The following is a 25966-nucleotide window of genomic DNA, read 5'->3' as shown; positions in this document are numbered from 1 at the left end:
CATGGAACCTGTAGGTCTCTTTTAGCAATATGGACATTTTACCAATATTAAGTCCTCCAACCATGAGCATAGGATGTCTTTCCATTTATTTCTGTCTTCTTTAACTTCCAGTACACAAGTCTTTTGCCTCCTTGATTAAATTTGTTCCTAAGTATTCTTTTTGATGCTATGGTAAATAATACACACACACACACACACACACACACACACACACACACACACACTGAGAGAGAGAGAGAGAAGGAGAGATAGAGACAGAGAAAGACCTTCTTTTTCTCTTGTGTCTGATATTAGTATTGCCACTCTGCTATCTTTTGGTTTCCATTTGCATGGAATATCTTTTTCTCTCTTTTCAGTTTCTGCCTGTGTGTGTCTTTACATCTGAAGTGAGCCTCTTGTGGACAGCAAATACTTAGATCTTTTTTTTTTTGGTTTTGTTTGTTTTTAAATTCATTTTATTTTGTTTTTAGTTTCATTCAGCCAATCTTTGTCTTTAGATTGGGGAGTTTAATCCCTTTACATTTAAAGCAATTACTGATAGAGAATAACTTTTGCCATTTTACTGTTTTCTTCTTGTAGCTCTTTTGTTCTTCTTTTCCTCTCTCACGGTCTTCCTTTGTGTCTCTTTGATATATGTTTTTTTAATATATAGTGACATGCTTTGATTCCCTTCTGATTTCTTTCTGTGCATTTTCTATAGGTACCTTCTTTGTGGTTCCCAAGAGTGTTGTGTAAGACATCATAAAGTTGTAAAATCTACTTTAAACTGATGATAACTTTAATCACAAGCACTCTACTCCTTTATATCTCTGCCCCCTCAAATTACATTGTTTTATATTATATATCAATTAGCAATAGATTTATATTTTGGGCTTTGTCTTTTAAATTCCATATGCTAATTAAAAGTAACTCATACATCAACATTATAATTCTACAGGATCTTATATCTGTCCATATGTTTACCTTTACTAGAGACCTCTATATTTTCATATGATGTTGTGCTGCTGTCTAGTTTCATTTCATTTCAAGCTGAAGGATTCCCTTTAGCGTTTACTATAGGGCAAATCTGGTGGTGATGAAATCCTGTAGCTTTTGTTTATCTGGGTAACATTTAAAAATTTTTTTTTAATCTGGGGAAGTCTTAATCACGCTTTCATTTTTGACAAACAGTTTTGTCAGATATAGTATTCTTGGTTGACAGCTTTTTTTTTTGTACATTGACTATGTCACCCCACCCTCTTCTGACCTACAAGCTTTCTGCTGAAGCACCTGAGAGGTGAGAATCTGAGAGGAGCTTCCTTGCACACGATCAGCCGCTTCTGTCTTGCTGCTTTTAAGGTTCTCTTCAACTGCAACTTTTGACAGTTTGAGTATAATGCATCATAATGTGAGCCTCTTTGGGTTTTTCACAGCTAAGGTTCACTGAGCTTCTTAAATTTGTATGTCCATTTATTTTCACAAATTTGAAAAGTTTTGGGCCATTATTTCTTCAGATACACTATCTTCCCATTCCTCTCCCTTCTTCTGGGACTCTCATTATGCATATATTAATCCACTTGATTGTATCCGTAAGTTCTTTGGCCCTCCTCAGTTTTCTTTATTCTTTTTTTTTTTTTTTTTCTCCTCTAGCTTGGTAGGTTCAAATAGGCATAACCTGTTTTTGCAAATAAAATTTGTTGGAGCATGGCTACACCCATTCCTTTATGTATCGTTTGTTTGTTCTTAATGTCTATTTATTTTGAGAGGGAGACGTGAGGGGCAGAGAAAGACACAGAATCTGAAGAAGACTTCAGGCTCTGAGCTGTCAGTACAGAGCCTGACGTGGGGTTTGAACTCACGAACCGTGAGATCATGACCTGAGCCGAAGTCAGACGCTTAACCGACTGAGCCACCAAGGTGCCCCCATTCCTTTATGCATTGTAAAACCTTTTTGTACCTTTTGTATGACATTGGCAAAGTTGAGTAGTTGCAATTGTTTGTCACCCCACAACAGTAAGTATGGTCAGCAAACCCTAAAATATTTACTATCTGGCCCTTTACAGAAAAAGCTTCATAATCCCTGCCTAGAGCAGCATATCCTGTTTAGGAAACAACAGAATATTTTTCATAGAGAGTAAGCACCCTAAGGATTCCGATTCTTTAATCCTCAAAGCAATGTCTTTTTATAAAATTTTTTTTCTAATGTTTATTTTTGACACAGAGAGAGACAGAGCATGAGCGGGGGAGAGGCAGAGAGAGAGGGAGACACAGAATCCGAAGCAGGCTCCAGGCTCTGAGTGGTCAGCACAGAGCCTGGTGTGGGGCTTGAACTCACAGACCGCGAGATCATGACCTGAGCCGAAGTCAGACACTCAGCCGACTGAGCCACCCAGGTGCCCCTCAGAGCAATGTCTTATAAGAAGAAATGATTAAAGCACAGTAGAAAAGAAGAAAGAGTATCCTCTATGCTTCTGCTGAACTCTGATCATCCCACAAGGTCCAGACAGTTGCTGACTCAAGGGTTATAGTTCCCTGGTCAATAAGCCTGCTTTACTCTGCATTTGCCATCTTTGGGAACCCATCAGGCAGTTATAGAAAAGTCAAGCCATGCCATCTCAATCTGACATAGAACCACAGTCAAGAAAATCCCTGACTACTTCTCACTTTCATGACAAAAGCCCTTCAAAGAAATCAAGCTAGTTAAAACACGGCCACATTAAAAAATTCTCTTAAGGGGCACCTGGGTGGCTCAGTCAGTTAAGCATCTGACTTTGGCTCATGTTCATGAGCTCAAGCCCTGTGTCAGGCTCTGTGCTGACAGCTCAGAGTCTGGAGCCTGCTTTGGATTCCATGTCTCCCTCTCTCTCTGCCCCTCCCACACTCACACTCTGTCTGCCTCTCTCTCTCTCAAAAATAAAACATTAAAAAATTTTTCAAATTTTAAAAAAATTAAAAAATACAAAATTCTCTTAAGACTTAAAGGGACTGACTGGGTTCAAAATGGCTTACAGGCCATATTGTCTAATTTTCTATGTTGGATACCTCCCTTTTATTGTATTCCCTTTTCTCATTTTCCATCCCATTTTCTCTTTATCTGAATGTGCTATTTTCCTCTTAATTATCCTCACCACTGCCTTTCCCCAACCAAATTCAATTCCTACATTTCAGTTTTCCCACATGTTGCATTAGTTTTTTTTTTTCTACTCCCCTTCCCATCTCCAGACACAATTATAACAATTACTGAAATAGAAAAGAGAATACACAGGTTCTATTCTGGGGTTTGTCGATATTTAGCTTGGTATCTTAGAGATGTCTTTTTAGTCCGTGGGTGTTAGATTAACCTATGACTGAGTACGTTGATCCAGGATCTCTAAGACACATGAGAAGTATGTGGGTAAGGTAAAATGGAAACTACTTATTTCTCAGCAAGGAAAATAACAAGGAACAGGTGTTTCAGATGCTTTGTGTGCAACATTTCACAGCAATACACCAGATGTATATGGGCAGATTATCTGCCGAGCTGCCAAAAAGGGGCACAAAGACATCTCCATCAAGGACTACAACCCAGGCGCTAATCTCTTTTAGCCACGTTGCCAGACATGAATCCAGGGCCAAGAAAACTGGGTCTGATTTCACATCAACCACCATCCCTGTTTTCTAGGAAAATATATTCTGTAGGCCAAAAAGGAAATAATTTTATGTGATATAATTATTTTATATAATATATTATTATGTGTCATATATTATATAATATAATATATAAAATGTAATTATGTAATGTAATACACAATGTTATATGCATTTTACTTCAATTCATAATATAATATACAAAATATTGTAATTATATAACATATAATATCATGCATTTTACTTCAATTACTTTTTAAAAAATTTTTTTAATGTTTATTTATTTTTAAGAGAGAGAGAGAGAGAGAGAGTGAGCAGAGGAGGGGCAGAGAGAGAGGGAGACACAGAATCCAAAGTGGGCCCCAGGCTCTGAGCTGTCAGCACAGAGCCCGACCCAGGGCTTGAACTCATGAACAGTGAGATCATGACCTGAGCCGAATTCGGATGCTTAACCGACTGAGCCACCCAGGCGCCCTTTACTTCAATAACGTTTTATTAGTTTGCCCCTTAATTTTAAGCATGCAGAAGAAGGTATGAATTGAACACATCGGTCTGCCATTCCTGACACTCTTTCCATTCTAGTTGAAATGCACCTGCCCCGAGCTCCCAATTCATAGAAGCAAGTAAGTTTTCCTCTGAACAGGTGCTTGTAACAAAACTTGAAAGCTGACCCAAGAGTGGTCCATCCATGGTTTGTCCAGCAACTCAGGAGGTGGCCCAATTAACAGCAATTAATTACCTGCCAATTACTTGGTTTCCTCTGGAATTTTGAGTGAAAAAATATAGCTATTCTCAAAGAAAAGGGAAACAGAGAGGATGAGCAATGAACGGCAAAACTGCTGTCAGAGTGACCCTCTGAGCCTGAAGGGAGAAAAAAATGAGAGTGCCCCTCCCTTCCTTATGACCCATCGGTAGTTTCCCATTTATTTATTTATTTCTGAAATTGGCAACAGCCTTATATTTTGTTTTTGATAGACAGAAAGAGACAGAGCATAAGTGGGGAGGGGCAGAGAGAGAGAGGGAGACACAGAATCCGAGGCAGGCTCCAGGCTCCGAGCTGTCAGCACAGAGCCCTACACCGGGCTCGAACTCGAGGAGTGTGAGATCATGACCTGAGCCAAAGTCAGACGCTCAACCGACTGAGCCACCCAGGCGCCCCAGAAGTTTCCCATTGAAACTCACACATTATTCTCCTCCCGCAAGTCTCCCAACATGTGACGTTTGCCCGTCTCTCAATTCTCATCTCTGTCTCTTCTGACAGTTGCTCCCCACTCCCTGATCACACTGAATTTTCTGTTGTCTTTGTTCCTGTCTTGGAATACTGTGCTTCCTATTCCTTCTATCTAGGATTAACCTCCTTGTGTGGTTGGCCCCTTCTCATTAGTCAAATCTCCATTTAAAACAGTACTTGTCCCTGGGGTGCCTGGGTGGCTCAGTCGGTTAAGCGGCCGACTTCAGCTCAGGTCATGATCTCGCGGTTTGTGGGTTCAAGCCCCGCGTCGGGCTCTGTGCTGACAGCTCAGAGCCTGGAGCCTGCTTCGGATTCTGTGTCTCCCTCTCTCTCTGTTCCTCTCTCCCTCCTGCTCTGTCTCTCAAAATAAATAAAAATGTTACAAATAAATAAATAAATAAAATAGTACTTGTCCCCTTAGCATCCAATCTACAATACGATTCTTCTTATCATTCTCTACCCCACTGGCTGGTTTCATTCCTTCCTTGTATCCCCCTTCTCTGTGATTATCTTATTTCCTGTTTCATGATCTACTTCCTACCACCGGAATATCCTTCCATGAGAGAAGAGGAGACGTTAAGCATCTTCTGTAGTGCTGCACGTGCATTGACTGAAATGGTGAATGGCAGAATTGTTTCAAAATTATTCATCAAATTAACGGAGTAAAATGACAATAAGTGAGAGACCCTAAAACCGCCATATGTGTGTTGGGTTTCTGACTGCAGTTTCAGGCCACGTGTCTTCTAATAGTCATGCCCATTTTCTTTAAAATGACCTGTACGGCTGGTCCTCGCCCCCAGAGAGTATCAGGCACGTGGGCCTGAGTGTGACTTTGGGCAGCAGGTGGTCACCTGCGGTCAGACCCTCCCCCCCCATAGGGCAAGTTCCACCGCTTGTGTTCGCCCAAATCCCTGTTCTGTTTTCAGTTCACTCCATACCTGGCAGCAGAGAGCCCTCCTGCTTTGCGGTCCACGTCCACACCAGACCCAGCTTCCCGAAGCCCAGCCGGGGCGCAACTTGCCAAGCAGTTGGGAGAGGAATTCAGAACAATTTTGCTCCGTCCCATTAAAACACTTACCAGATGCAATTGTGTCAGAGGTAACAGAACGCTTGCGTGCATGGAAATGCTGGAGTGAAGCAACGCTATGTTCACTGAGTTTCAGGGATCCATTCCACTGGTTCCCTACTCGGAGAAGAGACAACTTTTGGGTCTCCCTGGGTAACTGGAGAAGATGAAGGCAACACGGGGCTGGCTGGACGAGGGTGCTGGCAAATACAAACAGAACGGAGAAGACAGAAATGAGGCTGGAAAGGGAAGGAAAATGTGATAAGGACCCAGTTGTCATCTGAATCTCAGGGATGGGGGCAAAGATGTTTCAGTGATGATGCCACATTTCCAGCTTGAGTGACTGGCCCTTTAGAACCCCTGGCAGATAGACAAGTAGGGAGGGGCTAAATCACAAAAGCTGTTAATAGAGCCTATCACTTGAGAAGTAAAACAAATAGCCACATATATACTTGGTCTACATCGGAATTAACGTGGGAGTGATCAGAGATGAAAGAATAGGTTGGATAATGTTGCCTGTTGCCTTTTGGGACCCTCTCAGAGTTCCATGAACTTGCCTGACACTCCCACACTGCAGCTTGTATTTTAACCCAGAATCCTTGGGCTAGGTTACCAGGGGGAAAAAAAAAGCCAAGAAATGAGATGGAAGAGACATGCTCAAAGAGTTTTAAGAAGCCGAACAAGTACAATGCCATGGAAACCGAAATGTGTAAGAACTTCAAGAAGGAGGGAGTGGAACATAGTTCCACTGTTTAAGATTTAAAGACCCAAGAGATTTCAAAAAGTAGAACTGAGAAAACGGCGATTGCATTTGTCATTAAATTGCCAGAGAGTCAATAATTAAAATCGCTATTATTGCACAAGACCTGACTTCATCTTTTTTGTTTCATTCTAGGGGATGGTATAATTCATATTTGGGAGAAAGCTCTATATTTATTTTTTAAGTTTATTTATTTGTTTTGAGAGAGAGAGAGAGAGAGAGAGAGAGAGAGAGAGAGAGAGAGAATCCTAAGCAGGCTCTGCACTGTCAGCATGAAGCCCGACATGGGGCTTGAACTTATGAACCAAGAGATTGTGACTTGAACCAGGATCAAGAGTTGGACACCTAACCGACTGAGCCATCCAGGTGCCCCAGAAAGCTCTGTATTTAAAGAATTACCTCACTAATCTTTTTGCGCATACATCTGCACAGAGAGCCTCTCCACCTTTAGAAGAGGGTTTGAAAAACAAAGAATGAAATTTCTCTACAGAGAAGGTGAAAAAAGATATTATAGAAAGAGAAGACAAAGGTCAGAGGGATAAAAGGAATAATGAAGCATGCGAGAATGAGCCGGGAAGCAAGGAAGGAAGACCCCCGGTGCCAAGGGAAGGGTCCTGAGAAAAGAGGAAGCTCACCTCCTATTATCAGAAATGACTACTGGGAAGCTAATATCTAATATTAAATTTAAATTGAGGTCCATATGGTACTATACTTAGAATTTCCCACGATTACTGCCAACCTTGGAAAAAGTCTGCCATGCACGAGTTATTTTTTCGAGTTATTCACGAAAAATGGAGAAACCGGGGTGGTGTTCACCTCAGGGGGAGGGTGGGCCAGCAAGAGAAAAGGAATCCCCAGGGATGACAAGTGACATTTAAGAAGCAAACTGCTCAGCAGGCCAATCGAGATTTCTATTCCCCCTGAAATCTGCAGGAACACCAAAGGATAGTCTCATCCTGGTATGGGGCGGAGTCGCAAGTTGCCATATTTGGATATTAAAAGGAAGGGTGGTCTACAGAGTCTAGAGAAGCAGGTGACCCCTTGGGCTTCAAGAGTTTCACCATCTGTGTTTTTGTTTTCGTAACCCATACTGGCAACAGACGCCTGTCCTGACCCAAAAGCAAGCACTCAGGGCTTACTTAGTGTCATTGAAGGGATTGCGTGGGACTCCCCTCTGCTGAAAATGATCTCCCTACACTTCCTGAATGTCATAAATTACAGATGAATTCGGGGCTCTCAATTATTCCACCTTAGTGTAAAAATGATGGTCCTTCCTTTTAAAAGCTATCTGAGATTATCTGAAAAGTTCGAAACCAGTCAAGTGGGGAGACAGAAGAGAAGCCTGGACGTTCCAGCCTTGCCCAAGGCAGGGAGAAGGTTTTCCAGACCCTCAAGTGGCACTCATGCCCAGCGTGCGAGAAGTAATGGGGTGGAGCAAGGGGAGGCAAAAGTGACGGCACCCCAAATAGTTCCACTTATTCAGAATCTCTGCTCAGAGCCAGATTGGTCTCCAATCGTCTATTTCCTCTCTCTCTCTCTCTCTCTCTCTCTCTCTCTCTCTCTCTTTTTGGTGCCATTTCTGCAGCTCCACCCTTTAGGTTCCATTCTCCCAAGACCATCTTCAAGTACTTGTTTTAGCCACCCTTCCCCCCACTTTTTCCTTTCTCTAGATGTGGAAACAAGCAGCAAAAGGGGTGACACTTAAGCCACAGGAAAAGGAGGTGAGACAAAGATCGTGAGTCATCAGCCACTCGGCATTGTGACACCTCAGTCCTAGAAACTGAGTCCATTTGGCCTGGATTTCAACTCACGCCTCTGCTTGGTTCATAGGCAATCTGTCCATGTAGGGCCAATACCAGTAATTGCCACAGAGGACGGGCTTTGAGACTCATCCAAGGAGACGGCCACCTTGTCTTCTGAGTTTCGTTTCTCACCTCAACTGTTTATTCGTTCTGAATAAAGACTGTAGGATTAGAAGAGCAATCGCTTACTCTCTCCCGAAGCAGCTCTTTCAGCTACAGCAGTAAGTCGGAGGCCTTGTCTCGAGTTTTGATGATTATTAACATCTCTCTAATCTTCTGTGTTGTTCTGAATCCTCTCTGTGGAGAAAAAGAGGTTTAAAAAAATGTAAGCAATGACAAAGCTTCTGCTTAGAACAGGTGTGAGCGATTCACAACCCACAGCCCCAATCTGCCCTGTCGTCTCTTTTTATAAAGTTTAATTGGAACGCGGCAATGCTTACCCATTGACGCACCGTGTATGGCTGATTTCACACCACAACAGCAGAATCGAGTAGCTGCAAAAGAGATCATGTGGTCTTTAAAATCAAAAATATTTACTATCTAGCCCTTTCTACAAAAAGCTTCCCAGCTCACGACCGAAGCCTCACCTTTTCCCGTATAGACCTCCTTGAATTTGTACAGTTCTTTGCCATCAATCATGCTTAACCGGTTTACTGCTACGAGACTATGAATAGCGTGGGGACTAGCTGAAGCATGAATTAAAAATAAATATTCAGAGTGTACTTAAACTTGAATGTACCAAAGGCAGCATGGCGATTCTCTAAATTCCCTTTGGCCATTTTGAACAGAGCACAGGGCTTCCAAAAATCTACAGATCTTCAGTGGAGTATGTTGCAAACATTACATAAGCTCTTCAAAGGTGTGTTCAGCTATTATTTCGCCAGCTCGAAGCAACACATCATCATGAGAAAGGATTATGATTTACAAAATAGTGCAGCAAAGCAAAAGGTGTAAGTCACATCTGCACCACGAGAGGTATTTATAACACAACCGTTAGCAGCAACCCCCCCCCCCAAATTTCAAAACCCTTTAAACCACTTTAGCTTAGAGTGCATTTCAAATGCATTTTCAACCAAAGACTGACATTCGCAAGCACTTAAAAAAAAAAAAAAAACATGTAAGTTAGAAAAGAAATTCAAACTCTTTAAAACTTTTGAACTGAAGTGTAGTTGACATACATTGGTTTATGACCTAGTGGCTTGTGACGTAGGTATATGATGTAGTGATTCAACAATTCTATACATTACAAAATGCTCACCACCTGTCACCATACAAGCTATTACAATATTATTGACTATTCCCTATGCTGTGTGCTTTTCATCCCTGGGACTTATTTTTTTTTTTACGACTTATTTATTTACAAGCTCTTAAAATTAGTATTAATACAGCATCTTAATATCTGTAATCATACTTGGGAGTGTCAGACTTGCCCATTCACTGCATATTTTCTATAAACAGTTCCTTGACTACAATCTTTGAAACCTTCCCACAAAGTAGAAAAGAACTATATTCTTAAAAATAGCATTCTTCTTTTATAGAAAATGTCAATGTTGTAAGTTCTACATTTTATAAAACAGAAATGTGGTTGGAATAGTTTGAGTATGAAATCAATAAAATTTGGAAAATATTTTCAAATTCCAATGGACAGAATTATCTGAGGTTTTCAGGCCTGCTAATCTGATTTTTTTTTTTTTTTTTGTAAGCTTCATTCCCAGCACAGAGCCAAAGGTGGAGCCCAATGTGGGGCTCGAACTCACAATCTTCAGATCAAGACCTGAGCTGAGATCAAGAGTCAGACTCTTAACCAACTGAGCCATCAAGTCACCCCCATCTGAAATTTTAATACCAAGACTTTACGGTATCTGGCTTAATTCCTTAAGTATTTTTTTTACCTGTTTCTAAAGGCTATTGCAAACCAACACTAATGTGTGATGTAGCTCATTTTTTTGCAATTTTTTCACTCATTATATGATATAACAAACATATTTTCAGGCTTAAACATCCAGAATTGCTTAAAATTCAAAGAAACCAATTTAAAAATAATTTACAAACATGAATCTAAGTTAGAGAATGTTCAACTTTTAGTTCGATGTGGCTCAGACCTAAATTTAGCAAACTATAAAACAGCATTTCTCACCGGTTCCAAAGATGACCTAGTCCAAGGTTGGCTATCCTTCCAAGGTGATATGCCAAATCTTAAAGTGTTCACTCTTTACTTTAGAAGAGCCTTATTATTATGGCTTGAGGGAGATTTTCTGTGTTTAAGAACTTCTCTTTTTTTATTAAATTTTTTTAATTACTTATTTTTGAGAGAGATACAGAGGTGAGGGGAAAAGGGGCAGAGAGAGAGGGAGACACAGAATCCGAAGCAGGCTCCAGGCTCTGAGCTGTCAGCACAAAGCCCGACACGGGGCTTGAACCCACAAACCACGAGATCATGACCTGAGTCGAAGCCAGGTGCTTAACGGACTGAGCCACCCAGGCACTCCTGTGTTTACGAACTTCTTAAACACAAAGCAGTGATGGCCCCCTAATTCTGGTGTTCATTTACAAGCCTGCTGTTCATTTACAAAGTCCTTCTACACATATTATCTCATTCATTCTGGAGACAAGAGTATTGTTACTACCTATTTGACACAGATGTGGAACATGAGTTCAAAAGGCTAAGTTATAGGTCACACAGCCAGAAGGATACAGAGTCAGGGTTCAAAGCCACATCTTCTAACTCCAAGATCCAATGTTGCAAAAAGGAGAAAAGATAGTTGGGTCTGGACAGGTATCAGGAGTCAAAGCAGCTGAAGCAGGCAAGCTGTGTTTGTCCCCAGTAAAGTCCGGGTATTGAAACAGTTGGACCTGTTGTTAAGTGAGGTTACAAAGTAGATTCACAGCGAGGAAGAAAGACAAACATCACAACAATATAAATACCAGTAAGTGTGAAACAGAAGACTCAATAAATAATAGAGAATCAGAGACCCTCAGAAAAGGAGTAGCAAAAAACAAAGTGGATGACCAAAAGTCCTGGAAAAAAGTCAGCACTCAGAAAATTACAGGACACACACACACACACACGGGAGAAGGCCATGTGATTGCCAGCCATCTGTGCAAGGTAGGGAGAGGCACGGAAAGATTTTCCCTTATAGGTTTCAGAGAGAGTTTGATCCTGCTGACCCCTAGATTCCACACTTCTTGGCTCCTGAACTGTAAGATAATGAGTTTCTTTGTTTTAAGCAAGCAAGCAAACAAACAACAAATAAATAAAAAAAACAGAATTGGGAGAACCAGGGAAAGCAGCAGCAAAAGAGATTCTTCTACTTATTTGTCAAGCCTTCTATTTTAATCTTATTTTATTTTATTTTATTTTATTTTATTTTATTATTTTATGTCAGGCACACCACTAGGTACTGAGAATGCGTTAACAAAATACTATCTTGGCTCTCTACGATTTCATAATATTGTAGGAAAGATAGAATGATGAGCAAGCGATCACCATACAAGTGATAAATCACAGAGGGAAAGCCATATACAGAGTCCTGTGTAAGTACAGAGAAGAAATGATACAAGGACACAATGACAAGAGATAATCCTGGTAACTGCTTCACAGCCAGAAGCTTTCACATCGTTCTGCGAACATGGAGGTGGCGGCCAGACTGAAGTCTGTAGAGCGACACGGTTGAGAACTCTTGGCTGGTTTACGGATGAGGAAGGCCCATAGGCTCCTAGTCATACCAACGTTTAACAGCAATCAATCACTAACCAGCTGGGACAGAATAAGTGAGGAAAACACAAAGGTGAGGTTGGGAAATCACGTTGCCAGGAGGGAGGAATGAAGGAGGTCAGATCAATGTGCAAGAAAGTCCCAAAGATGAATTCCCGCCACTTCACAATTTTGCACCAGATCGATTCTGGTGCTAATTAACTAGGGGGATCATACAATACATTGACTATACCGGCTATTGAGAGTCAACGGAAGATCTGTCAATGATTATCCATGGCAATGGGGACGAATAGTTATCTTATATCAGATCTGTGGGAATGTGACCAGGCCATCTTTCTGAACCTCCATTCAAATGGGATAGTAATCTCTACCTGAGAGTTGAGAGCTTTGAATTAAACAACGGAAAAGAAAGGTATGTGAAATTCCTGGTTTGCTGTAGGCAACATATATTATTGATAAATCACTAATTAAAAAAAAAAAAAAAACTAGGGTCTCTCCCAACTCCAACTTGGATGCTACGCCATCAACACTCATTTGCTAGTCAAAAGCAGAGACCACAAGAGCAACTGGGACCTTTAGACTTTCGGGAAAGGACTTGAGGACTCTGCTGGGTGAGACCATTCTTCATACGCTTCCGCCTGCCAAGGAGGCTGAAACATACCGTCGGTTTCCGAAACACAGAACACTGCAGGCTCTGCCTTGGAAACGGAGGTCATCCTAAGGGAGGCATCTCAGACACAAAGCCAGACAACAGCAGACACACAGGGGAATAGCTTTATGTTCGAATGAAACACCAAGCAATTTATAAGTTCTTAGGTCTGAACATCACAGACAATCCCTTTTTCCACGTCATCTTTTCCTTCGTCTGTGCTTAGTGTTTATAACGGCTATCCAGACACAGGAGATCAACTGTTCCAAATGACCAGATCTCATGTTTGCTTCTCTTTCATTTTACCAGAGCCGCCAAGTAAGTGCTGCAAAATTATACCAATAAGCAGGCAGACAGTTCAGCAAAGCCAGGGAAAAACATTATCTTCACTTTCGTAGGTGACCATCAGGTACCTGGGAGGCCTTCTACAGACGACTAGAAAATGCATCCACACCTCTTTTTTGATCTGATTTACGATTTGCATAGTTCATTTTACCATATGGCTCAAGGTTGAAGGCACAGTGTTGGGGGGAGGACAACAATTAGTGATTGTCTCAATCTATGGTGGTCCTAAAACCCCACACTTGCGGCCCAGATGTATCTACAGTGATGTGTATAGGGCTTTTCTCATTGTGTACGCATGACTATTATAGTTTCTGCTACTGAGGATCTCTTGACCTTGACCGTGAATCTCTTTACTGCACAGTGTCTCTGCTTTGCTTCTGCCTAATGAAAACAACATTTTTTTCTCTAGAACAGGGGCTATAAAGAGGACAGACTTTAAAAACAAAATAAGGGGACTCGGTGGCTCAGCCGGTTAAGTGTCTGACTCTTGATTTCAGCTCTGCTCATGATCTCACGGTTCATGAGTTCGAGCCCTGCACCGGGGATCCCCGCAAGACTGCATGGAGCCTGCTTGGGATTCTCTCTCTCTCTCTCTCTCTCTCTCTCTCTCTCTCTCTCTTTCTCTCTCTCTCTCTCTCTCCACTCCCCTATCTGCCCCTCCCCTGCTCACCCTCTCTCTCTCTCAAAATAAATAAATAAAACTTAAAAATTTTTTAAATAAACAAAATAAAACAAATTTACAGGAATAGGTAATAGTAATGAAAGAGAAGGGACACCATTTTCAAGTCTTGTTTCTTCAATTAAATAGCTATATGGCCCTGGACAGATAACCTGATTTCTCCGAGCCTTGGATTTCTCATCTATAAAATAAAGATATTGGGCCAACAGACACCTAAAATTCCTCTAGTCCTAGTGTCCTAGGTTTCCATCATTTGAAAGCCCAGCCCCTCAGATAAGCAGAGTGTGGGATAGTAGAATGCATTGCTTACACCCTGCAGACATTTTTTTTAAAAGAAAAGAAAAAGAACACAGATCTTTATTCCTGAGATGACTCGTAGGTCTTTGGGGAGCAGACTTCCTCTCTTATGGAACAAAATGGTTTTTTTTTCCCCTTTTTCTAAGCTTCAGAAAGATGCCATGTGCCTCTCTTGGGTGAGCATTTATTTTCCGGAATTAGAATTGATGTCAATGAAATGAAACATTCATCACAAGTGATAAAGACGCAAATGCATTTGTCACAGCCTTAATAACATATGGCTACACTTCAAGCGGCTCTATTAACCCCGCAGTGACTTAGTGCCATTCTGGACCAACCAGAGCAAGTTCTCAAAGCAGCAAGCAGACTTCATCCTCCGGAGGCCGATTCAATGCAAAAAATAATAATAGAAAGGAGAAAAAACAAAAGCACACATCACCAGGTAAATGTTTTAAAAACCTCATGAAGAAGAAGAAAGAAAGAAAGAAAGAAAGAAAGAAAGAAAGAAAGAAAGAAAGAAAGAGAAAAGGCGTGCCTGGGTGGCTCAGTCGGTTAAGCATCCGACTTCGGCTCAGGTCATGATCTCACGGTTTGCAGGTTCCAGCCACGTGTCGGGCTCTGTGCGGACAGCTCGGAGCCTGGAGCCTGCTTCGGATTCTGTGTCTCCCTCTCTCTCTGCCCCTTCCGCACTCACTCTCTGTCCTCTCTCACACAGATGAATGGACACTAAAACAAAACAACAAAAACGAAAACAAAACCTCATGGGAAAAAAAGGTGAAAGATTTTATGCCACGCACAGTTTGAAGAAATATAAACTTTTCATTTTGATATAATAAATACGATTTCAAGTTTTACAAATGTAGAGCATCGTTTGCTTGTCGTTTGTGTTTTAGGTTCAGGTATCCAGAGGAGGAGGAAGCCTACAGAGTTCTTCAGTTGGCTCTTTAGTTTCTGAAAATGGCCCAACTTTCTTGAACAGACAGTGCCTTGCTGCTGCTGAGAAGCCGGGGTTCCTGTCCTGGTCCCAGCCTGGGGCTTTTGGAGGTTGGTGGGACAGGGCTGAGGGCCCCGCGCTCACTGCTTCAGAGTCAGAAGGTGTTTGGATGCTGCAAGCGGAGGGGCAAAGGCCAGAGCTCACGAAGGCAGGGGCTCTTGGTCTCCAGCACTTGCTGGGCTCAGTCACTCTCCTCATCAGACTCCGAGTTCCAGAGATGAGCCCTCCAGGCGGTCAAGGGCCGGCAGGAGATGGGACGTGCGAGGAGGAGGCATTCTTGGGGTACAGAATCCTTGACTGCAGGGTCCCACGGCTCTGAGTCAACCACCAGGAAGCTGTGCACGACTACAGCCCGTGCCCCCTTGTAATAATCACAGTGCTCACTGTCTCCCACATGGGCTGCTACGTGGGATCCACCCGCGCGAGCCGCAAGGCCTCGTGGAAAATGTGGGGGGCGGGCTTGGACCTGAGGGTAAATCAGACTTAGTTTCTGATCTGCAAAGCAGCGTGTCTGAATGGCGAAGAAAGAAAGCAATAAAATTAAAAAATCATATATTCTTTAAGTCACTCCAGATAGGTGGCCATCTGTCCTTTGCTAAAACATCTATTGCCTTAGTAATGCTGGTAATGAGAGAAACAGGCGACTGACTCTCCCGACTCAGTGGACTCACTTTAGCTGAAGTCCATTTCTGTCCCCAGGGAAGACATAATTGCCAGGGTTTCCATATGCACCAAAGACAGTTATTGGTTATGTCCTAGCTTCCTTCATGGCCTTCTACACTCAAGTAGAAATATAGTCACATCCCCCTGCGGACGGGAGAATTATAGCTTCTGGAAATACTTTCTGTATAAGAACGTTCTTAGAAACTTCAGTCTGACTATGGGTAAGAAAGCAAATACATATTCTAATAAAACAGAAGCATGCGACCAAGTTGGTAAAGTCATTTTAAGAAGAAAAATTCTGGCTTGGGTTCACCAGTTTCCCTGGATTTTTTTTGTAAAGTTCATGGTGGGTTCTTTGCGCGTTGCTACACAGCCCAGGTCCCACCGCCCCCGGGACCATCCATCTGTAGGTCTCTTTCCTTTCCTACTGTTGCTATACGGCCAATATTCAAAGGGCAAGAACATTTCATCTGAGAAAGATGAAAAGAAGGAGTAAGAAGAAGCTGATGGCCATCCTGACTCTGCTCTCTCATTTCCAAACGTTCCGCCACTGTGGTGACCGCTAAAAAGGCCGAGCCCGTGACATCAGTCCCTCAAAAGGAAGGATGGAATAGCCAGGTAAAAAACGACTTCAACATTCCTGCATCACCCCGGTCTACGCACAAATCCATGGTTCTCCGCAATCCGTCTGATGCAGAGACGACCCAGGACAGATATGTTTTGTTTGTTTTTTTTTTTTAAATTAGAGAAACAGTCCCAAACCTGGCTGCCAAGAAGCGAGCCCTTCCTTTTAGTTAAAAGCAAGTAAGTCAACCTAGCCTTCCCTACAAAGTTGCAAACGGAAGATTTCCAGCCAAGGGAATTCTAAAGGGTCTATCAACCAGGAAGCTGACATTTTCCTAAGCACATACTTGTTGATATTTTTGGATACGGGAAACTTGTGATTACCTGGAAAGGTACAATAATGCCATGTAAAGGTCCTAGGCCCACTGGAAGAGAAGACCAGGCAAGGTCTAGAGCTGTGATATTTTAAGATACTTTCACAGAATATACCTAATTATGTCATCGTAAGCCTGCATGAGCACACATCAGAGCCAACATCTTTATATGCCCTTCCTGCAAACACATGTTTAACATCTTACTAATGCTCATGAGCAGGAGAATGAAGCCTTTGTGGGACAACAAAAGGGTCATACTGCTTCCTTCATACAACACCCACTTTTGTGTAGCCAGACCCTCCAACACCGAAACTTTTAATAAGCCACTTGCCCACAAATTAAAGGGGATTCTGCAATTCCATCACTAGAAAAGAATCTGATTTCGGCGTCACAAGAGTGAATAAAATAGTAATCCTCGTGTTATAAATTATGCATCTTTCATCTCAAAGGACAATAAATAAAGCATCTTTCATCCCTTTGAATCCCAAAGTTTATAAACTAACACATGGGAATCACTTGATTCATCACTGAAAGACGTCTTGCCCTGGGATGCCGTGTTGTTGTTGTTGTTGTTTTTTTAATAGCACACACAAAACCATATTGAAAGATGAGAACCAAGGAAATACTATACCAATAGCCTAGATTTGAGAGATTGGAGTAAAGGAGATAGAAACTTGATTCAAATTCACTCAGAATAGAAGCTCCCACTGCAACTCAGGAAGATGTTAGTTTCACAACTTCCCTGATCCCGACGTACAAGCCTTCAGAGTTCTTGCTGGCCTTCCAATGGGCTTCTAATCCTCTCACTTGGATTACTACAAAACACATTTTTTGCAGCCAACATTTGGTCACATCATTCACCTATTGGCAAACCTGGTCACTCGTCACTTTCCTTGGTGTAGCAGGAAGCCCAAACGATTTAAAATGGCATGAAGGATCCTTCACCACCTCGTTAAGGATTATGAAAGATCCTCCAAAATCCAGTTGTCCCAACTCACTCGGAGAGGACAAAAAAGGGTTCCTCAAAAGGTAACCAGAGTAATTTGACTGATACGATTAACGTTCTTTGCAAGCGTTGGAACTGTGGAGGGAGTAGATACTATTTATCCAGACAACCCCATTATTTCAAGGACCACGTGAAACCACAGGAAAATTAGATGTCTTTTCCGTATTCACGTAACTATGTAGAGACAAAGTTGGAATGATCCCGGAAGAGTTATTGTCAACTGGTGGGAGATTAGCATCCAGATTAAAAATAAGGTGACCATATACATTCAAACTAGGACACGTAGGAGAATAAAAGGGACCCACACTAGTGATAGTTACACAAAAACAAGAATAAACTGGGACTTATCCAAGGCAAACTGGACTATGGCTCTCCAAGTTAAAAAAAGAAACGGTTAGAATTTCCAAAAGGTTGATCATAAGCAGTTTGATAAATCATATGTAATATATCTACTGCCCTTGTAACAGAGAATCTTCTGGTGGTCAACATCTATTTGGTTGGCCTGCCTTCTCTGGAAGAAGAATGAAAAAGCACTGTAGGAGTTTCGACTTTTGAAAAGTCAACTAACACCGTTCTAGAATCAACATGACAAAATTCTTTTCGGGAGCCTCCCAAGCTCTGGGAGCTGCATTTGATGCCAAGTCTTCTCACTCCAGGGGGATAAGGGGGGCTCCTGAAGAGAGGGGCACATTCAGAAAGAGAAGCTCTTCATCTGTGGCATTGAATGAGCCTCTGGATGGGTGCCAAAGGCTCTGAAAAGGGCTGTATTTTCCTTATTCACACATTTCGGATATAACTTCATGAGTGATGACTAGTACCAAAGACCACATTTTCACCTGCCAAATATGGCATCTCCTTAATGAACTAGGCATCCCTACCCATGTGAGATCCTGGAGCTGGTTATGATCAAACAGGAAAAATGACATTTACTGAACTATTAACACCACTATGCAAATACTTGTGGTTTTTTTAAACAGACATCCTTTTAAATACACGTTTGAAGCTGAGACCCTATGGTATCAGAATCCAGGGCAACAGGTTAGATCAGCTTCTTGTAAGTGCCTCTTATCATCTTTTCCCCAGTCTGGAGCACTGTCTATGTAATAGTTTGCTTGCTTTTGGCTTCCTCCCCCTCCCCCCCAAATATCAACCCTGTAAGATCCTTTACACGTGTAAGCATTTAATCAATACACAGAGTGATACTTAGAATGTGACCTACAGGCAGTTAAAAAGAGCGGTGTTCCAGACTAGTGAGAACAAATGACTTGTTTCCAGTCCTGGTCTCTGAATACACTGCTCAGAATAGGGTAGGTGTTCAATAAATGCTTGTGGAGTAAGTGTTGAAAGAATGCCTATAAATCTTTCTCTCCTCACAATGACTCAAACATATAAAGTGGAATGGTAGCCTCTGGGCTAGGAAGGTTGGCCTGCGTGCTCTCCCCATTTGCCTGCCTGATTCCAGGTGGTGACATTGTGGGTTGGCTGTGTCTGCTTCAACCTCCAATTCTAAGCTTTCCTAGAGTCTCATTAGATACCTCCTCTTTTCTTCACCCTAAACAGATTCAGGAACAGATGGATATTTCGGGGGGGGGGGGGGAAGCACACTCTATGCTTGGTAAAGACATAGCTGGAAAGACAGGCCACGTATCAGGAAAGGCCAGCTGATTCTGAATATTCAACCCTCTCTGGACCTCACTAGCACACCCATTGATGCAGACTCTGAAAAACGCTGGCACTTAAACACCAGACCTGTCTTTTTAAATGAATCTCAGGCCAGGATCACCTCCTATTCTACGGCACACAGTCATGATGCACCTATCCATTCACCAAAAGCTTTTTTGCTCAAGCGAAATAAAACACAGATCCCTAGGAGTACTCAAATTGACCCACTATTACCCACTAGAAGACAAATCAACATGAGCTTAGGACCACGCAGGTCCTTTCGCATCTGGCATTATTTGGGGAAAAGGTGGCCCAGATTTACAAATTTGCCAGATAAATGGTTTAGGAAATGGTAGGCTCTCTATGCAGACCACATGCAAGGGACTGTGTGAACTCCTGATCAGAATTAAATCTGTGCAAGAAGGAGCTAGGGGTCCTGGAAGGTAAATCCTAGAGGATTTAGTTGTAAATCCTCAAGAATTCCTAAAAATACCGAGAGGAATGCCTGGTTCTCCCACAACACATAGGGATTTGAGCAATTTCTCCATGAATCTCTAAAGAGGTGACTCCCAACTAACACGGGAGGCTAAGCGACAGCGCGGACTGGATTCCAGATGTTTTCAACCACCCCACAGCTCTGTCCACGGGTCCTTTTGCCCTTCACATACGTGAAAATGCTCTCCGTGAACTTGCCCGGGATTGAGAAGAAGTTTTAGCATATCACTTTATAAAGGGCAGGTGGTGTGTTTCGTGTATACGTAGATGTACACACGGAAGAAGAAAACTGGCGGGCTTTCTGTGTCCTCTCCTCCTTTCTGCCTGATCACCGCGAATCGGGGCACTTTCACAGCACAAGCAGCTGGGGAAGGAGAACGTTCGGGGCCAACGCCGACGTGTTTCCACTCGCCACGCAGGTGAGAAGCAGTTGCACCACCAGCTGCCCGGAGAGTGACTCGCTTCTCCGCTCGCCCTGCCCCCACAACCACCCCGGGGCCCTTGCCCACACCTCTCCCAGCCCCACTGCTGGGCTTTGGAAAGAACCCAGAGGCCCCAGCGTTACCTGGCAACCGCGCACCTGTGAGTCAGGTCAGCCAGGCGGTGCTAACCTGTGTGTTCCGGCTTGTGGGCTTCCAGTGTGTTCTTAGGCTCCCTTATTATAGCTCACTCCCCCGGCCCAGGGAAGAGAACAGAACTGACTGTTTTCCTTCCCGGTTTCCAGGAGACAACAGATCCGCTGATTAACTCTCCGCTGAGGGTTCAAAAAAGTGAAGGGATACAGACCACGGCGTTAACCTTGAACAGGTGGCTTTTCAGAAAGGGTCCAGTTTTATTTGGGGACATATATCTCCACCAGTAAACCAGATCCTTCACTTGGGGAAATTTAAGAACTCTGATGAGCTATAATAAACGTCTTTAAAGAAGAAAACAAAAGTTATGTAACAATTAGGGCGTTTTGGGTTTTGGTTTCCGGGGTTTGTTTGCTTGTTGCTTTGATCTGTTTCTCTCCAGCGTGCGTCCACCAGGAGGGGCTCCTGGTGTCAAAATTCTGGGAGAAAGTTGATCGAGTGGCTCTGGGCCGGGCCCATCTGCCCGGCTCAGTGAGCAGCGCCGGGGTTGGACCAGCAGTCACCCTCTGGCGAAGCCAGAGGTCCTGTTCCGGGCATGGAGACCTGATGCTGACCTCACTTCCTGTCTGCCGACCTCACTTCCTGTCTGCTGACCTTGCTCCTCAGGGACACCGTTTTCTGGAAACAGATGAACCTCTGTGAGGGCAGAGAACTGGGCTGCAGTGGCGGCTCTGGCTTCCGTGGCCCCAAGGGGGGTAAATCGGGGCGGGGAAGAGCCCAGCCACATGTGGATGTCCGCGTGCTGCTGGGGCAGCCCCAGGAAATATTTTGTATACGTTTCTTCAATCCCCCTTAGTGCATTCAGTAAAAGAAATTCTCGTCTCATTTTTTGGTGTACCAGACGGCGAGCTTTGTAGTTCCAGGCATGGGGTAGGCTCCAGTGAAATCTGACCTCCCTTGTTCCTGCAGTTTTCTTTCCCGATCTCCCCGCTCCCTCACCTGTTTACTCTCCTCTCTCATTCTCCTCACAGGGGACCCGTCATCTTCTCCCACTTCGCTTTGTTCTCTCTCCTCCATCCCGTCCATCCTTACTTATCCCATTCTTCAGCCATTGACTGCTTGGCCTGAAAGCGGCCAAGTTAGGTGTTTCAACGTCTGTGAAAGGTGTTCTTGGAATCATCTCGGCATATGTAAGAAAGCATAAGCTGGCATATCAAGAAAGCCCAGTTGCAAAGTAAGCCAGGGGGCCAGTGGTTTCCAAAGACTTCTTTTGGGGCTTAGGCAACCCTCCACGTGGAGGCACAAATGCTGGTTGCTGTTGCTGTCATCAGCCCCATTTTTTTTTTTTTAATGTTTATTTTTGAGGCAGAGAGTGCATGTGGGTGAGGAGGAGCAGAGAGAGAGAGGGGCCAGAGGATTCAAAGCAGGCTCGGATATGACAGCAGAGAGCCCCGTGCCGGGCTCTAACCCACGAGGCCATGAGATCATGACCTGAGCCAAGGGACGCTTAACCAGCTGAGCCACCAGGCACCCCTCATCAGGTCCATTTCTTGTATTGGGGGTGGGAGGGGGGGCTTTCTGAATCACCCTGCTCCCTTAAATCTTTTGATGTTAGGTTTGTCCCAAAGGGTACTCCTTTCCCAGCTATCTTATACATATCACCCTCAGGTTGAATCCTCAGAGGCTTTGAGCTGGTAGAACTTACAAAGGGAGATACTTACTCCTCAGGGCTCCTTTATCTGCGGGCAATGATGTGGTCAAGGTGACTTTGAAGTTCCTTCCTTTTTTTCCTTCCTGCCTTCTCACAAAGACTCAGGCATTTTCTTCTAGCCAAGAAAAACAAAACAAAACAAAACCAAAACCAAAACCCTGTTATGTTGGTATTGTTGATTTTTCAAATGTGTTACTTTAAAAAAAAATGATAAGTGATAAGGAATGGAATACCAAACAAGCTGTTTTTTAAGAAAACTAAATCACTCCCTTTAGGGGTCTTTTATAATTTACTTTGTTTTCCAACACTGGGATTTTACAAACCTGTTTCAGTCTTGCAATCTTACTTGAAGAAGGAAAAAAATCTCTCCAGCTCTCTTGCTCTCTCTCTCTCTCTCTCTCTCTCTCTCTTTTCTGATAGGGTTGATTGTGTTTTGAGTTTTCTTGTTTTAATAAGAAACATTTACATGTTTTATGTCCTGTATATATATAAAAAAGAAATCATTAGCAATGCCCAAAGTTAATAGCCTAAGAATGTATAGCATAATATACTGCAGTGTCACTGAGAGAGTGAAAAAGATTTAACATAGGACTCAGGGGGAGAAAGTATAAACTGTGTGAAACTATTACTACTCCAACTAGTTCTAAAAGAGCTCAATGTGAAACCAACCAGAAAATGATCATCCCACAACTATAAATATAAAGCACTAAAAAAGACAAAAGCTCTCCGGCATTGTGAAAAATCCATAAATAAAAAGCACCCCCAAAAGCATTTGCTGGCAAAAGTATTTAGTGTGGCAATAAAAGAGAGTATTTGTTTTCTTTATATTAAGTGATTTTTTATGGAATCTGTACAATTAAACACTGCATAAGAGCCTAAGAATCAGAGTTTGTGTTTGGCACCTAATTGAGTACAGAGTCAGGAAGACGCAGAATCTGAAGAGGTTATGTGTCTTTACATTGGACCATCAAGGTTACCTGTAATGTCTTGTTAAATAAAAAGCGTTCCATACTGAAAAAAAAAATCCTTTCTTTGAATGCACACGTACACATATATACATATCAATGCACAATCTGAAAGCAGGATTCTTTTTTATGGCTTTATATTTCACACACAAATGTGGAAATATAAGCAGGGTGGCATTTCGAGATAGAAATATAAGCAGAGTGGCATTTCCAAAGGTAATTCTAACAGGACACTCTTCATATCAAAAATATTTTATCTCATTTTATTTTGTTGATATTCATTAGACTACAGAAGAGTGATTTATTAAGATGGACTTACCTGTTGTCCGTTAAGAGGAAATCACAACAGTTCTAAGTCCTAAGTCCTAAGCACGTAGGACCAAGAAACAGCAAAGAACCGATTTCACAATTTATACAAAATATCAGCTCGAGTCATCAAGTTTAGGACTTCTGAGTCTCAGCCAAACCTTGCAGATCATGGGGTTGATAACAAACTTAATAAAGACAATAATAAAATAGTTTTATCTTATGTATGTTTTGTATTTTGATGAGATCAAGTAACCAAAGTGTACGGGCCAGGTGCTTCACCCCTCACAGTCACTCTGTGGGACACAGAGGAAACTAGGGGACCTGATGGGCAGGAATGCTGGTAATGAAGACACGGCAGCAGAGGTTGGCATAATATTTGCCTCCACCCAATATCATTAGCAAAAGATGGCCGAATGCAGCATCAAGGGTGCCATATGCCCCTCCAACGTCTGGACTCCCCTGGAGCCACGAAAGGGAAGCACTACCACTATTAGTTTGGATCAAATGCATTTTCCGAGAATTGCCTTTAAAAACCTGCTAAATACAGCAATTTCATATGGATTAAAACTAACAGTTTACAGACAGTCCAGAGCTTGACCCATTGAGAATAGTTTGCTTATTGCGAAGGCGAGGTTCTACACTGATTTAGTTCTACTTTTTGTCTCTCTCTCTCTTCTCTCTGAGAGTGAGAACAACTATGGGACTATAAAACTGGTCATCTCAGGGGCGCCTGGGTGGCTCAGTCAGTTAAGCATCTGACTTCGGCTCAGGTCATGATCTCACGGTTTGTGGGTTCGAGCCCTGAGCGGGGCTCTGTGCTGACAGCTCAGAGCCTGGAGCCTGTTTCAGATTCTGTGTCTCCCTCTCTCTCTGCCCCTCCCCAGCTTGTGCTCTGACTCTCTCTCTGTCCCTCTCAAATAAACATTAAAAAAAAAAAAAAAAAAAGCTGGTGGTCTCAAAGATTAAATCACAGTGTGTCACTTTATAGGGTTTGTATAGAACTTTTATGCATATTAACCTCTGGAATCTTCCCAACAATACTTTTTTAATGTTTATTTATTTATTTTAAGAGAGAGAGAGAGAGCATGAGTGTGCTGAGGCAGAGAGAGAGGGAGAGAGAGAATCCCCAGCAGGCTCCACGCCATCAGTGCAGAGCCTGACGTGGGGCTTGAACTCATGAACTTGGAGATCATGACCTGAGGCGAAATCAAGAGTCAGACGCTTAACCAACTGAGCCACCCAGGCGCCCGCCAACAATGTTTTGAGAAAGATATTCCTATTACCTTTTTAAAGATAGGGACCCTAAGGCAAAAAGCAGTTCAATGATTTGCCAGAGGTCAGAGAAGTCCTGAGTGGTAAAGCCCGGTTCAGGTTCAAGTCTTCCCTGGCAGATCTAGTGTTCTTCCCTCTATTCCAGTGTCTATCTCAGGAACTAAAAATGTCCTGTAAATAATTACCATGTGGAAAGCACTGTGATCTATACTGATTCTCCAAAGATGGGGGTGGCTCAGGGAAAAGGCAGATTTGAAGCGGATTCCAGGGTTACGAATCTACACAAACAGGGAATTCTTAGGCAGAAGTGGGGTTTGGAGGAAAAGATGGTAAGTGTATTCTTAAGCTCGCTGTCTGAAATTTTGTAAATTATGTAGGTGGCCAGTCAGAGAGCACGGAAGGAGGCCGAGGCTAATACAGGACACTGGATGAGACCGGCTAAGGACAAGACAGACTGGAAATGGAGAGTGACTAGGATCTCAGGAAAACCTGGAGGCTGGTGGGAAAAACGCCGATATTCAGAAAGAGGGGAAAAGTCCAGTCCCATTTCAAGAAGTGGGAACATCAGCCGTAACACAGAGAAAGATCACTAGTTGCTCGAAGATGAAAGTAAAACAGTGTAATAAAGGCATGAAGAGATCGTAATGTGGAAGGAAGAAGGGCTGAGACCATGCTTGTTGGGTTATCCCAAAGTTCTCATGAACGATAGAGGAAAGAGGCGGGTGATGTTCACAGAAGTAACATTTGGGGCCGGCTACTGTGGGCAGGTCAGAGGAGAGGAATCGGGCCGGATCAAGACGACTCTGATGTTCACGGAACACCCAAGTGTGCTCAGACGACTTGAACGTGCAGTGGAAAATCACGGCAGCTGCCAGAGTGTCTCCCCAGGGCCCAGAAGTAGAAGAATCTGACCAGGTTTAGGGGCTAACAGGAAACACATGCTCTCAAGTCCAAAGAATGAGAGGGATTTTAACATGACATGTGAAGTTAGCCAAAACGGCTAAACATAAATCTAGGCTTATAGACGTAAGAGACAATGGGAAGAAGGACAGAAAAGATTGCAGTAAATATGGACGGCAAATCCGGGAAGTGTGGGGGGCAAGAGGAATGCACGGGGAATACAATCTGTGTGTCGATTTGGTGGCTGGCCATAGAAGCTCAAATTCACCGCTGTTTTTTTTTGTTTGTTTGTTACCACTTGCATTTTCATTTTTAACCATTTACTTTAC

The sequence above is a fragment of the Lynx canadensis genome, chromosome B2, assembly GCF_007474595.2.
Source record: "Lynx canadensis isolate LIC74 chromosome B2, mLynCan4.pri.v2, whole genome shotgun sequence".
NCBI lineage: Eukaryota > Metazoa > Chordata > Mammalia > Carnivora > Felidae > Lynx > Lynx canadensis.
The sequence above is the reverse complement of the archived record's forward strand: the minus strand, read 5'-3'. Positions refer to the sequence as shown.